General features: G+C 40.8%; 2 protein-coding genes across 12 annotated transcripts in view; one reads left to right on the top strand and one right to left on the bottom strand.

Annotated features, from left to right (window-relative positions):
• Window positions 1-13,414, top strand: part of IGF2BP3 (insulin like growth factor 2 mRNA binding protein 3) — a 138,584-nt gene that overhangs the window by 64,425 nt on the left and 60,745 nt on the right. The window lies entirely within an intron of this gene.
• MALSU1 (mitochondrial assembly of ribosomal large subunit 1) overlaps window positions 10,808-13,414 on the bottom strand; it is a 72,460-nt gene continuing 69,853 nt past the window's right edge. For all 10 annotated transcript variants that reach the window (XR_011539105.1, XR_011539107.1, XR_011539106.1 and 7 more), the window contains one exon: window positions 10,808-11,990. The gene's annotated coding sequence lies outside the window, so the exon portion shown is untranslated. The remainder of the gene's footprint in view (window positions 11,991-13,414) is intronic.

Below are 13,414 nucleotides of genomic sequence, written 5' to 3'. Positions count from 1 at the left end.
GGGGGTGGGATTAGGGGAGGGTAGGTGAGAAATGGAGAAATTTGCCAAGGTCTTGCAGTTAACATTGGCTGAGTGGGATTCAAACCAGGAAATCTTGACCCTAAAGCCCCCTTTCTTAGTCACTGCTGTCTATGAACTGTATGTAGTTCTGTCATCTCATAGTGTAAAGATAGGAGTGACCTCTTACATCCCCTGCAAGTCTGTTTGTGACTTTGAACAACAACTTGCATCAGTATGTTTTTATTTGTATAAAAATTCCTTCCCATGTTTGACCATAATGAGCACTTAGATATTTAAATAGACTTGCATTTTCAACCCTCAGATCTGTGCCCTGTCTTTTTTTCTTCTTCTTCTTCTCCCCAAAGCTCTCCAGCACGTAGTTGTACATTCTAGTTGTAGGTACTTGTGGTGCTATGCAGGAGGCCACCTCGGCATGGCCTGATGAGTGCTGCTGTGTCCGTCCTCAGGATCCAAACCAGTGAAACCCCTGGCCGCCGAAGTGGAGCGCGTGAATTTAACCACTTGGCCACAGGGCTGGCCCCTGCACCCTCTTTTTAACACATATTTTCTAATGTCCCAATTATGATCCTGAAATGAAATTTGCAGAAAATATAACCCAGTTACACATTTAATTTAAAAATCGATATAATGTCCTAGGAATACTAGAAAGGAGGAATAAAAGAGAAATAGTTTATACAAAATAATATTTCAATACATGAATACTTGGGCCTGATGAGATAAGGCATAATGAGGTAACCAATTGTACCGTATGTAGAAGAACCCTCAGTGGGCCAATATTGACACTAATAGACGGGTATGATGTGGGTCTCTCAAAGTTGTGTTGCTCTCAGTTAAGTGATTTTCTATAGTGGTGATAAGCACATGCAAATAAAATTGTACCTTGATTTACATGGTATTGCAGTTTTGGGAGAGAGAGTGTATATTAAAACTGAGCAATAAATACTTTGTTAGGTTATAGGCTTAGATAAATGGGTTTTTTGTATATGTGAATGTCAAGGACTTTGAAGAGCTGTGCAGCTTGCGGGGCATTCCTTTATTGTGTGAGACGGTCCCGCACACTTCAGGATGTATGACGTGTCTGGTCCCTGCCTGTGAAGTATCAGTGAAGCCCCTTCCCCCACCCCAAAGAACCCACATGTTGCTAAAACTACTCCCTAAGTGGTGACGTTTTCCTCATTGAGCATTACTATGTTAGAGCATTCCTTCCCAGCTGTGTGGAAGAACCAGTTTTTAAAAAAATTTCAGTCAATAACTGACTCTTTGTAAAATACAAAAATTATTTTAAAAATGAAGTTTTAAAGTCAGTCAAAAAGACAAGCCCTGATTTTTATTATTAGATTTAGCAGACATAAAATTCCTGTCAATCTGCTATAAAAGCTTAATCTCCACTTCCGAATTTATCTTGTCACTGTGTGGTCTCTTTATCTTCATCTTACTCTTTCTCTTCCTGAAGTCACCCAAAATGAATGTATGTGTCTGAAAAATTCTTTCTCTGGGAAGATTTTTGTCCCACTCTCCCTAACAAATGCTCAAATGTTTTATTCCCAACACCTCCTTCTTTGTTCTTAAATATTACTTTTTATAAAAACTATCGTTCAGTAATGGAAATGAACTTAAGTGCCTTTGCTCTCAGGGATGCTTTTTTATTCCATGGTGGAAATTTGCAGTGTAGTTGAATGAACATAACTCAGATTGTTTTTGATCTCTCTTTAGCTTTATACAGTGGTCCCCCCTTAGCTGCACTTTCAGTTGCCTGCGGTCAACCTTGGTCTGAAGATAGTAAATGGACAATTCCAGAAATAAGCAACTCATAAGTTTTAAACTGTGTGCCTTTCTGAGTAGCATGATGAAATCTCGAGCTGTCCTGCTCCTTCCTGCCCAGCCCGTGAATCATCCCTTTGTCCAGCGCATCCACGCTGTGTACCCTACGTGCCTCTTCCTCACCTAGTAGCCATCTTGGTGATCAGATTGGCCTTCCAAGTATCGCAGTGCTTGTGTTCAAGTAACTCTTATTTTACATAATAATGGCCCAAAAGCCCAAGAGGAGTGATGCTGGCGATTTAGATATACCAAAGAGAAGCCGTAAAGTGCTTCGTTAAAGTGAAAAGGTGGACGTTCTTGACTTGATAAGGAAAGGAAAAAAATCAGATGCTGAGGTTGCTAAGATCTACAGTAACTCTTATTACCATATATTGTTATAATTGTTATATTTTATTATTAGTTATTGTTAACCTCTTACTGTGCCTAATTTATAAATTGAACTTTATCATAGGTATGTATATATAGGAAAAAACATAGTGTATATAGGGTTCGGTACTATCCGCGCTTTGAGGCATCCAGTGGGGGCTTGGAATGCATCCCTGGCAGATAAAGGGGGATGACTATATACTTATAATCCACTATGTTTTCTCCATGCAAACCCATAGGGAAGAAGTGACTTTTCCAACCTTAATTTCAGAAGACTTCCTGTTATGTTTTCCATCCTGTGAGAGTCTTAGTGATTGAAGATCCTTCCTATAACAGGGCAGGAAGGGTCCTGGATAATAAAATGTTTCCAGCAGTTCATGCTGGTGATTCTGATGTTAGATCCCTCTCAGCAGGGGACCTGCAACTGCTTCTCCTGTGGGTCTGTGGGGAGAAGGCAAGTACTGCTGGAGAGATTAGATGGTTTTGTCACAGCAGCTGAATCTTAAGTGTGACCAGCTTCCTTTTCCTACCTTTTGGGTTCTTCTAGATCAGTAAAACAATTATCTGGGTTTCATAGAGACCTTTCCTTCAAATGTGGGTTAAAAATCTGAATTTTGGTAGCATCTTAAATATCTTCCCTCTTCCAGCTAACTGAGTTCACATGTAGTCCTTCAGCTTTGGCATGTGTTTGTGTAAGTACTTATGGGAGGGACCCAGGCACAGTCATGAGGTGGCTTTTGAAGTTGTTCTGAAGTGAAATGGAGATGCTTGGGCCTTTAGGTATTTCTTAAAATTTTCAGTGCATATAAAGCAACTTGGTTGAAGGACGTGATTTTATTACCTACCTGCCTCGAGGCTGGGTTAGCCTAGTCAGAATGGTCCCCTTTAGTTGTGATATTGGTGTGGCGGAGGTGGTGCCATGCGGCAAGAAAGCTCTGTTGACAGCACTGTGGCTCTCAAAATGTGTACCCTGGAGGAGCAGGACAAAGCCAGCTGTGGCTCTCTGAGGCCAACACCACCTGTTCAGATACAGCTCAGAGACATTGTGTTTTTCGACTCTTACAGAGTTAAGTTGTGTTAGAACTGTGTTCACCTTAGATGGATTTACCTATATGTGATTAGCAAAAAAGGCAAGTGGAGAATATTTTGAGTGGAGAATTTTTGTACATCATTTTACTCCATGATCCTCCATCCTAGAGAAATGGGATATGCGAAATAAGAATGTTTCTTCAGTTGCTCAGCTGCTATGTGCCTCTCATACACACTGAGAACATGTTTAAAAATGCCAACTTTTAATACCATTTGTCCTATAACCACCAGCAATAATGTGATCTGGTGTTAAACTAAAGAAATAACAGTTTGTTCTAATGTCAGGAAAAATTGGCTTATCTGGCCTTAGTGGATGCTATGGGCTGAATGTTTGTGTTTCCCCAAAATTCTTATGTTGAAGCCCTAATCCCCAGTGCGATGGTATTTCGAGGTGGGGCCTTTGGGAGATAATTAGGTCATCAGAGTGGAGCCCTGTGAATGGGACTAGGGCCCTTATAAGAAGAGTCACAAGAGAAATGGTTTCTCTCTGCCCTGTGAGGATACAGCAAAAAGGGACTGTCTGTAAACAAGGAAGTTGGCCCTGACCAAGAACCCAACCCTGCTGGCACGCTGCTCCTAGACTTCCAGCCTCAGAACTGTGAGGAATAAATGTCTATTGTTTAAGCCGCCCAGACTGTGGCATTATAGCATCCTGAGATAACGAAGATGTTGAGAAAGGTATAGAAATGCAGTACCTTCCTTAGGAATTTAAAAGTGACTTTTTAAATTCTGTATTTTGGAAGTTTTCAAACATACACACATAGAGAAAATAGTATGATGAACCCTCAAGTCCCAGCTGTAAAGATTATCAACATTGTGTTCTTGTTTTATTTATATCTGCTAACTTTGTTGTTTTTCTGGACTATTTTAAAATAATTCAAAGGTGAATGATGACACAGAAAATTGTTTTACATGTTAACACAAGCATAGGTGTATTAGTTTCCTGTTGCTGCTGTAAGAAATCACCGCAAACAACAGAGACTGATTCTCTTTTAGTTCTAGAAGCCAGGAGTCTAACATCAATCTCAATGAGTTAAAGTCAAGGTATGGGCAGGGCTGGTTCCTTCTGGAGGCTCTGGAGGAGAGTCTGTTTGCTTGTCTTTTCCACCTTCTGGAGGCTGCCTGCCTTCCTTGGTTTATGGCCTCTTCCTCCATCTTCACAGCGCATCACTCCAGCCTCTGCTTCTCTTGTCACACGGCTTTGTCTCTGGCTTTGATTCCTCTTGTGCCCCTTCTACAAGGACTCTTGTGATTCTATCAGGCCCACTCGGAGGATCAAGGATAATCTCCCTGTCTCAAGATTCTTAATTTAATCACATCCGCGAAGTCTCTTTCGCCGCGAGATAACATTGACAGGTTTCAGAGATGAGGAGGTAGACACATTTGGGACCATCATTCAGACTACCACGGTAGGACCACAGTGTGGTCAGCACTCAAATGTCAAATAAATGGTAGAACCACAATCCCAAGAGTGGGGACTCTAATCACAGGGAAACACGTGAAGATTAACTTCTTCAGAACCTAGAGGGATCTCTGTGCAGTATATAGTTTGCCATTTTGCAAAGAGGATGTGGCATTCTTCTCAGATAACAAGGAAGAAGGAGGCATGTGTTGGTGTAAGGCCAGTTAATAACTGGTACGTTTCAAGACATAAGAGAAAAGACAGCGGCAGTCCAACATCAGATTGGAGATGGTGCTGGTAGTGCCTTATCTCAGACTTGACCTCGGCCAGCTGGCAACAGTGCTCTCCTCTTATTGTCTCCCTTTCCTGAACTGCTGAGCCTGGCTCCTCCCTCTCTCTGTTTCTGTCCATTTTTATAAGCCTTCATTGAACTTTTTTGAGTCCCTCCTATGTGTTAGAGGTGCATCTGCTGCATGGAACAGCTTTATAGTATTAACTTAACTTCTCTGGACTCCATGAAAAAATGAATTCTTAGCTCGGATGTTCACTAAATGTTTTCAGTGCCTTGTTATTCTCCGCATAAATCTGGAGAAGTGTTTTCATAGCCTGTAAGGCAGAAGTGGTGTGGTTTCCATGTCTGAACATCAAGCAAGACCCAGGGTGAGGGAGTGAAAAGACTCAGGACTTTGAGGGCAGCTACTTACAGGCTGTGAGACTTTGGGCCAAGGTGACTTGATCATATGGAGCCTCTTTCCCGTCTCTGAAAAGGGGCTTAAAAACATGGTCCTTTCAGGGTCATTGTGAGAACCAGCAAATATCACAAGTGCCTCACCCCATAGCTTATTATGGATTAATGAATTTCTTCAAGGGATTTGTCCTTTGGCTGAAATCTCATCCTTTGTGCTCCACTATGGTAAAGACTTGACTTCCTCAACCCCATCACACTCTTAGTTTCAGGGCTTTTGCCCCACATGTTTTCTCTGCCAAGAATCCATTTGCTCCTTTCTGTCTGTCTTAATTCCTAGTAATTAGCCCTCAACTTAGATGTCATTTCTTCCACAGAGCCTTCCTTATGTTTTTCTGCCATACCTGGATTGAGGTATCTCTCCTGTATTTCTCCCATACTTAGCACTATAGTACCATTTAGCGCTTTGTATTTTAATTGCCTTCTGACTGTGTCTATTCCCCCACTGTACTCTCAACTTTGGGGCCAGGGGCTGTGCCTTCCCTGTGTTGTCATCAAAGACCAAGAACGGTGCCTGGTGTGGACTAGCTGGTCACTATTCACACACTGAACGTCTCTTGGTTGGAAACTTTTTCAACTCTGTAATAGATTTTTTAAAAATATTTCATTGGATTTTGGGTGGGGGGTTAGGCATAAAAAAATAGAATGTAAATTTGTTGTCCCAGGTCACTGAGTTTTATTGAAGTAGAAATCAGTCACTGAAGTTTTTATTTTTTTTAGTTATGGTTTTGTTTGTTGTATTTGTTTGTTTGTGGGGTTTTGTTTTTGTTTTTGTTTTGTGAGAGCAAGTTGAAATCTTGTTGGGCCCTGGAAGCTATGTTGGGCCCTTCACTAGCAGGGAACAAGTTGCGTTTTAGAAAGAAATCTTGCAGGTATCTTCTTGCTTTGGCTAGTTGTTTTAATGTTTTAAGTAGTTCAAGTATTTTTGGTTAGACTTTCTAATAGTATTTTAGCTTAAAATTCAACTTTCTCCTTTGAGGGAAGCTCAGTTTTTTAATATTTTAAAGAAAAATCTCAGACCTTAGTGTTGAAGAAATGAGCCACAAAGAAGTCAGAAGCATCATTGAGTGGTGCTCCTTATGGCTGTGCTGTTGAGCAGACTGTGTGTGCCCTAAGGTGCAGACCTCATTAGGAGGGATTAATGCTAAGCCCTCCCAAGTTTACACCCATCATTACCTCCACGTTCTCCTTTCTCAGCAAATCTGATGGCCATCAACTGAGCATGTTCTGTGCACTTCTAATATTGCAGTATTGTTGAACACTACTTGAAGTTGCCCAGCTGAACAAATATTTCTGATGTCAAATAATCTTCATGATTTCTTTTCCATAAAAGACATGACTTAATCATGTTTCTTTCTTGCTTAACTCAACATGGGCAAGTCTTATCAGACACAGCTTTGTTTCTGTATGCTAGCAATTTTATCCTGACTTGCTGTTTAATTAATGTTTGTTTAATAAGAAGACTTTTGCTCATCTGCTTCCCTGTGCTGCTAGAGACATGGCTTTGTAGTACATGATGGAGCCTTAGTTACTTTCTGTTGACCAGGTTCAGCTAGGTGTTGTCTATTACTGGCTTTAAGGTTCATCTCTACCTTACTGTATATTTTGGGGTTTCAACTTGACCACTGACTTCATACTAATTTTTTAACCCTTAATTTCTCATCGCTTTATTTTTCTCTCATGGAAATTCAAAAAATCCTGTGTTGATTGTCTTTTGTAAGTTGCTTCATCCTTTTGGGAAGTTATTTTTTAGTCATGCAGGATTTTCTAGGTCTAAAAGACCTTGGTGTGTGAATTACATCAATGGTTTCCTACCTTTAGGAAATAAGACTCTCAATAACACTAGTTAGTTTTTTTAAATTAAACAACCCATTTGTATATCCAAAAAATTATGGTGTGCACATGTATAAGATTCACTGTTTATTCACTTTACCAAAAGTTCGTGAAAGCATGTATGGATTTGTATATACCTTGCAATAACTCTATGGCCTCTCCATGATCCAGTCCACTGATCAAGGACCAATGGTGGGAAGTCCATGGCACCTGGTTGCTATGCCTTCTTTCCACATCAGGAGGACTCTCTCACAGACTCTTTTCCCACTGAGACTGGATTAAGCCTCACAATCCTTCTTATTACATAGTGCTCCAGATGATCACAACCAATTGTTTGTAGCTGGAATGCAAGAAGAACATTTTTTGACTCCCTGGGCTAGATGATCTTTCAAGAGCCTATCCATTTTGACCTCCATAAATCTCTATTTGGTTCTGCTTACCTCATTCACGTGTAAGTCCTCCCAATACGTGAAGAGAACACGTGTAGGGGATACATTGTTTATCTGAGATGCACTTCTCCAGATCACTCTTGTGTCCCTCTTCTGTTCTCCTCCCCTGGCCCCTCACAGCTTGGTTCTCTCTGGGGGCGTGATTTCTGAGTCTCTGAGAGTAGGGTTCAGAACTGAGTATAGTGTTCTACACGGATCTGAACTGTGCTCATTGCAGTGTAGGACCTTTCTTCTCCTTGACATTTGTTGGCATTTGTTCAGTGAAGAAAGATTACATGATCATATTCCCTGGACATGAGACTTTCATTGATTACAATTGAACTAGCTTTTAGGTATTAAGAATATTATGTATTATTGACTTACATGTTAAAAGATATGTGTGGGGAGGCTTCTGAGAATGAGGTGCCTGACATAATTGTGTTGTTTGGCGCTAACAGGAAGGACTGGTCAGGGTGATTAGTAGTGAGGAGATGGGCTCAGACTTTCTGTGGGGCAAGGCCTCTTCTGGAAGGCCAGTCCTGTGGGCAGAAGGCATGCTGAGACTGGATGGCAGCAAGTTCTCCTTGGTCATGGAAGCTGAGGTGGGTGACCTCTAAGCCAGGTGACACATCTTTTTCTGGGTGCCCCCTGAGGAATTGAGGTTATTGGGTTATTCTCATTGTAAGCTCCTAAGAAATTGACCATTGACCATCTTATAGTAATGAATGTTGTCCATTTTAACTTTTTAAATTATAAATGTTTTATGTTCATTGTAGAAAACAGGAACCAAAAAAAAAAAAAAAAATATATATATATATATATGCAATGCTACATTCCAGAGGTGTAACCGTCATTTCCAGCTGAGTATTTTTGTTGTTCTATGTATAGAGTGAGCTAGTTGACTGTCCTTAGATTTTTCCTCCAAAATGATTTTCTAGTTGTGGTAGCACCACTTACTGAATCAGCTTTTTCTTGAGCTGAGCCTTTGTGCTCTATGGGACTCTGACAAGTTCGCCGAAAGTGTTGCCTTTCTCGTTTGAGGCTTAGCCAGGCATTGGGAATTCTGCACGGCTCGGTGAGGAAGGCCTGCTGGTCCTGCCTTCTTTTGGGCCACATCTGCCATACCGTGGGTGGTATTGGCCATCCATTTACAGCCAAGCAGCAATTGTGAATGTAGAGAAGAGCAATCTCTTCCTTTTTTCATATGTTTTTCCCTCCAAAAATCATTTGTGGACTCAAATACTTTGTATTTTTGTAGGGCTAGCTCAGCTGGTTAGTGTGTGTAGCAAGTGGTCCCAGTCTTGTGCATTTTAACCTGAGCGCGTTACATTTTATGTCATGAATATCCTAGAATGGCTATTAATGAGATTTACTAGGTTGTTCAGTTTTTAGCTTTGTTTTCGGATGCTTAGCAATGTACTTGTTTCTTGAACTAAATGCATTTAAGAGTAAGGGCTGGATGTGGTGGTTAATGAACATTCACATTTAAAACCAGTAACATTCCTTCTCCTTGCCTCTAGTTCTTATTCATCTTAATATTATTGTTCTACCTTCTATATGTTGTAATTTATTCACCCACAGTATGGCTTGCACTTGTCAACAAATAACTGTGAATGTTTGTTATTTTTATTTCATTTCTACCCACAGAAAATGCTTTTTGTTTGTAATCTCTTGGATGAAACATTTCTCCGTTATTCTGCCTTGCTTTGGTGACAATTGAGTTAAGTAAGGCCATTGTAACACAATTCCCAGTTTCATAGTTTGTTTAGGGCTGGGTTCTGAAGAAGTTAAAAGTGGATCTGCATGGCCTTCCAGTAATAGGTCAGAATGTCTGAGTGTCTTTGAAAGCCCATCACGGCTGTCATAGCTGCCCTTGCACCCCCTGGGAAGTGAAAGTGTTATGCAGAGGCTTGCCCTCCATATGCAGGTGACATATCTTATGGTCACTAGCCACGAAATTGAGATTAAGAAAATGCAAAGACAAAGATGTCAGATTCAAGGTGACAGAAACAGTTGTGAAGTTTTAAGCTTCTTTCCAAAAATGAGAGTCTGTGAGCTATCTAACTGTGGCTTTAGCATCTGTGTGTGCTGCATACACAGCCCATGAGAAGGGAGGGAAGGGGGTAAGAATGATTGTGTGCTGACAAATTCTGTATTTAGCTCTAGCTGGCACTTGTGGAATTTCATTCATGTGGAAGAATGGGATGTCCTGGAGGGGTTGCCTGCTCTCTGAATCTTCCAACTAGCTACTCCTGAGAGAGTTGGAATGGTTTAACTCCCATCTAATGGTACTCTGCCTGCTTCAGCCTCCTTCCCCAAATCTTTGTGCTTCATCTGTATCCTCATGTCCTGGTCAGTCAAGGAGCAGAAAAACTCTTAGTTGGTATTTCAGTTTGAACTGCTTTTTTCAGAAGCCATGGTTAAAGGAATGACTTAAATGCCCCTCCTCCCATTATAAGTGATACAGATTCATGGGATAAAATTGGAAAGTAGGGTACGAAAAAGTTTTGGTATACCACCTTTCATATTCCTATGCAGAAATACACACAAACTGAATTAGCAGATTAGAGTGTGAATTTTTAGGCCATTTGCTGTTATACAAAACTTTGGAGAAATTTTGTGCTTCTTGATACTTCCCCCACTAATAAATGAGACTGCTCACCCGTATTCTCTCCAGCATAATTTATGGTACAATAATTTAAAATCTTAGCCAGTTTTATCTGGAAAAACTGGCATTATTATTTCATTTGACATATTTACCTAACTTTGACCGACAGTGAAACTTTTTAAGTGCATGTTGACCATTTGTTTTTGGCTGTTCCTGGCCCTTTTCTCTAACTGTGTATGTCTGGTAATACTTCTCACACTTATAGGGTGAATAGTAGTTATAATGTGTCAAGTTTAAGGATTTATCATCCAGTTTTTTTCTTTTTTCCATGTGTGTACGCTTACAATTTTTTAAAAACAGTATTGATCCCATTGCACATAATTTAATTTCCTGCTTTTGTTTTTCTTTTTTAAACTTGAGAGCCTTTTCTCATGTCAAACATTGGGAGTAATTCTCATTTTCTTATTGGTTTATAACAACTTAAGCCACATTAGTAGAGCTTTTCTAACAGCTTTATTGAGGTATGATTGACATGTAATAATTACACATCTTTAACGTATACAGTTTGATAAGATTTTTTAAAAATCAGTTTAGCATTTTATTTATTTTTTCATTTATTTTTCATTTATTTTTTTGAGGAAGATTAGCCCTGAGCTAACATCTGCTCCCAATTCTGCTCGTTTTTACTGAGGAAGATTGGCCCTGAGCTAACATGCGTGCCCATCTTCCTCTACTTTATATGTGGGACGCCTGCCACAGCATGGCTTGATAAGTGGTGGGTAGGTCCATGCCTGGGATCTGAATCAGTGAACCCTGGGCCGCTGAAGCAGAGTGCACAAACTTAACCACTGCGCAACTGGGCCAGCCCCACAATTTGATAAGTTTTGACATAAGTATACACCTGTGAAACCATCACCACAATGAAAAATGAACATAACCGTACTGCCTCTTTTGGTTCTGGTAACAATTCCAGTGTTTGTGTGTGTAGGGCTCCCACACAGCACCGAATAATTCTCCAGACACCAGCAGACTGAATGGTTATAGGCTGGGGTTACAGTGACCCCCCTCCTTAAGTTTCAGATGCGAGTCTCAAGTCCAGGTTTTTACCTGTACTTCTGACTAACGGACTATAAATCACAGGTTCGCATAACCCTCTCCCCGGGTTCGATAAATTTGCTAGAACAGCTCACAAAACTAAGGAAAACACTTAACTCACGTTTACCAGATTGTTAAAAGATATGGTAAAGGGTACAAATGAACATCCAGATGGAAGAGATGAACAGGGCAAGGTATGAGGGAAGAGGCATGGGGTTCCCAAGCTCTCTCCGGGCGCGCCACTCTCGCAGCGCCTCCATGTGTTCACCAACCTGGAAGCTCCCCAAACCCGGTCCTTTTGGGTTTTTATGGAGGCTTCATTACATGGGTATGATTGGTTAAATCATTGGCCATTGGTGACTAACTTAATCTCTAGCTCCTCTTTCTTCTCCCTTCTCCCCACCCTAGAGGTCTGGGAGCGGGACTTGGAAGTTCCAACCCTCTAATCACATGGTTCGCAACCAGCTCCCACCCTTAGGTGAGTCCAAAGGTCATCTTGTTAACATAACAAATGGCACCTTTATGGTTCTCATAACTTAGGAAATTGAAATTCCAGTGGTTTTGGGAGCCATGAGCCAGGAACTGTGGACAAAGACAAAATATATATTACAAAACACAATATCACACTGCCCAAAGGTTTCCTTATGTCCTTTTATAGTCCCACCCCTCTCCTCAAGCAACTCTGCTTTGTTTCACTATAAATTAGTTTGCATTTTCTAGAGTTTTATATAAGGAGTCATATAAAATATGTACTCTCTTGGTCAGGCTTCTTTCAGTCTGCATAACTACTTTAAGATCTACCCATGTTTTGTACATCAGTAGCTCACTCCTTTTTATAGCTGACTAGTATTTCATTGTGTCGATATAGCACAATTTGTTATCTAGTCGTCTGTTGATGGACATTTGAATTGTTTCTGGTTTTTGAGTACTACAAAGAAAGGTGATATGAGCATTTATGTGTAGGTTTCTGTATGGGTGTATGCTTTTGTGGGGGTCCAGTTGGACCTCCAGAGTGGGTTTGAAGATTATTTTAAAGATTTTATTTTTCCTTTTTCTCCCCACAGCCCCCTGGTACATAGTTGTGTATTTTTAGTTGTGGGTCCTTCTAGTTGTGGCATGTGGGACACCGCCTCAGCACGGTTTGATGAGCGGTGCCATGTCCGTGCCCAGGATCTGAACTGGCGAAACCCTGGGCCGCCGAAGCAGAGCGCGTGAACTTAACCACTCGGCCACGGGGCTGGTCCCCGAAGATTATCTTAAACTAAAGACATTTGAGATTCAACAGATGCAGAAAGAAGCTTGTTCAGAGCTTCCCTTATCTGACTAAAGGCAGACGTTTCTGGGAGTGAGACTGCTGTAAATACTCTCTCCAGGGGAGTTTTAAAAACAAACTTGTTAAAGGCCTAAAAAAAGATGGAGAAGACTGTTTGCTCCTTCACAAACAAGCATCACAAACTTTATCTCCCATTTGCTCTTTCTATGAAATCTTTCTCTCCTCTTTGTCTCCCCTATTAAGTAAGACATATAAATCCTCATCTTTAGCTATTAGAGAGCCACTTCCTTTGTGTGCTCCCATATGCATATATGAATAAACTTTATTTTTTCTCCTGTTAATCTGTCGTCAGTTAAATTTCACAGGCCCCTTGATCACTGAACCTGTTGGTAGAGGAAAAAGTTTTTCCTCCCAACACTTAGATTTCTCTTGGAATTCTAGGGGTGGAATAACTGCGTCATAAGGTAGGTATATGTTTGTTCTAAGAAACTGCCAAACTATTTTCCAAAGTAGTTTTACCATTTATGTTCCCACCAGCGTGGTATGAGAAGGCCGGTCCTGAAGTCTGCCATTCAGTGGTTTTAATACGTTCACTGAATCGTGGAATATCACACTGTGTAATTTTAGAATATTTTCATCACTCCAGAAAGCAACCCTGTACCATTAACACTCACGTCCCATTTTTCCCCTCTCCCCAGCCCCTGGCAACCACTGATCCACCTTCTGTCTCTAT

Source organism: Equus przewalskii, chromosome 4, assembly GCF_037783145.1.
Source record: "Equus przewalskii isolate Varuska chromosome 4, EquPr2, whole genome shotgun sequence".
NCBI classification, from domain to species: Eukaryota; Metazoa; Chordata; class Mammalia; order Perissodactyla; family Equidae; genus Equus; species Equus przewalskii.
Note: the sequence above shows the minus strand (reverse complement) of the source record. Positions and strands in the feature narration are given on the sequence as shown.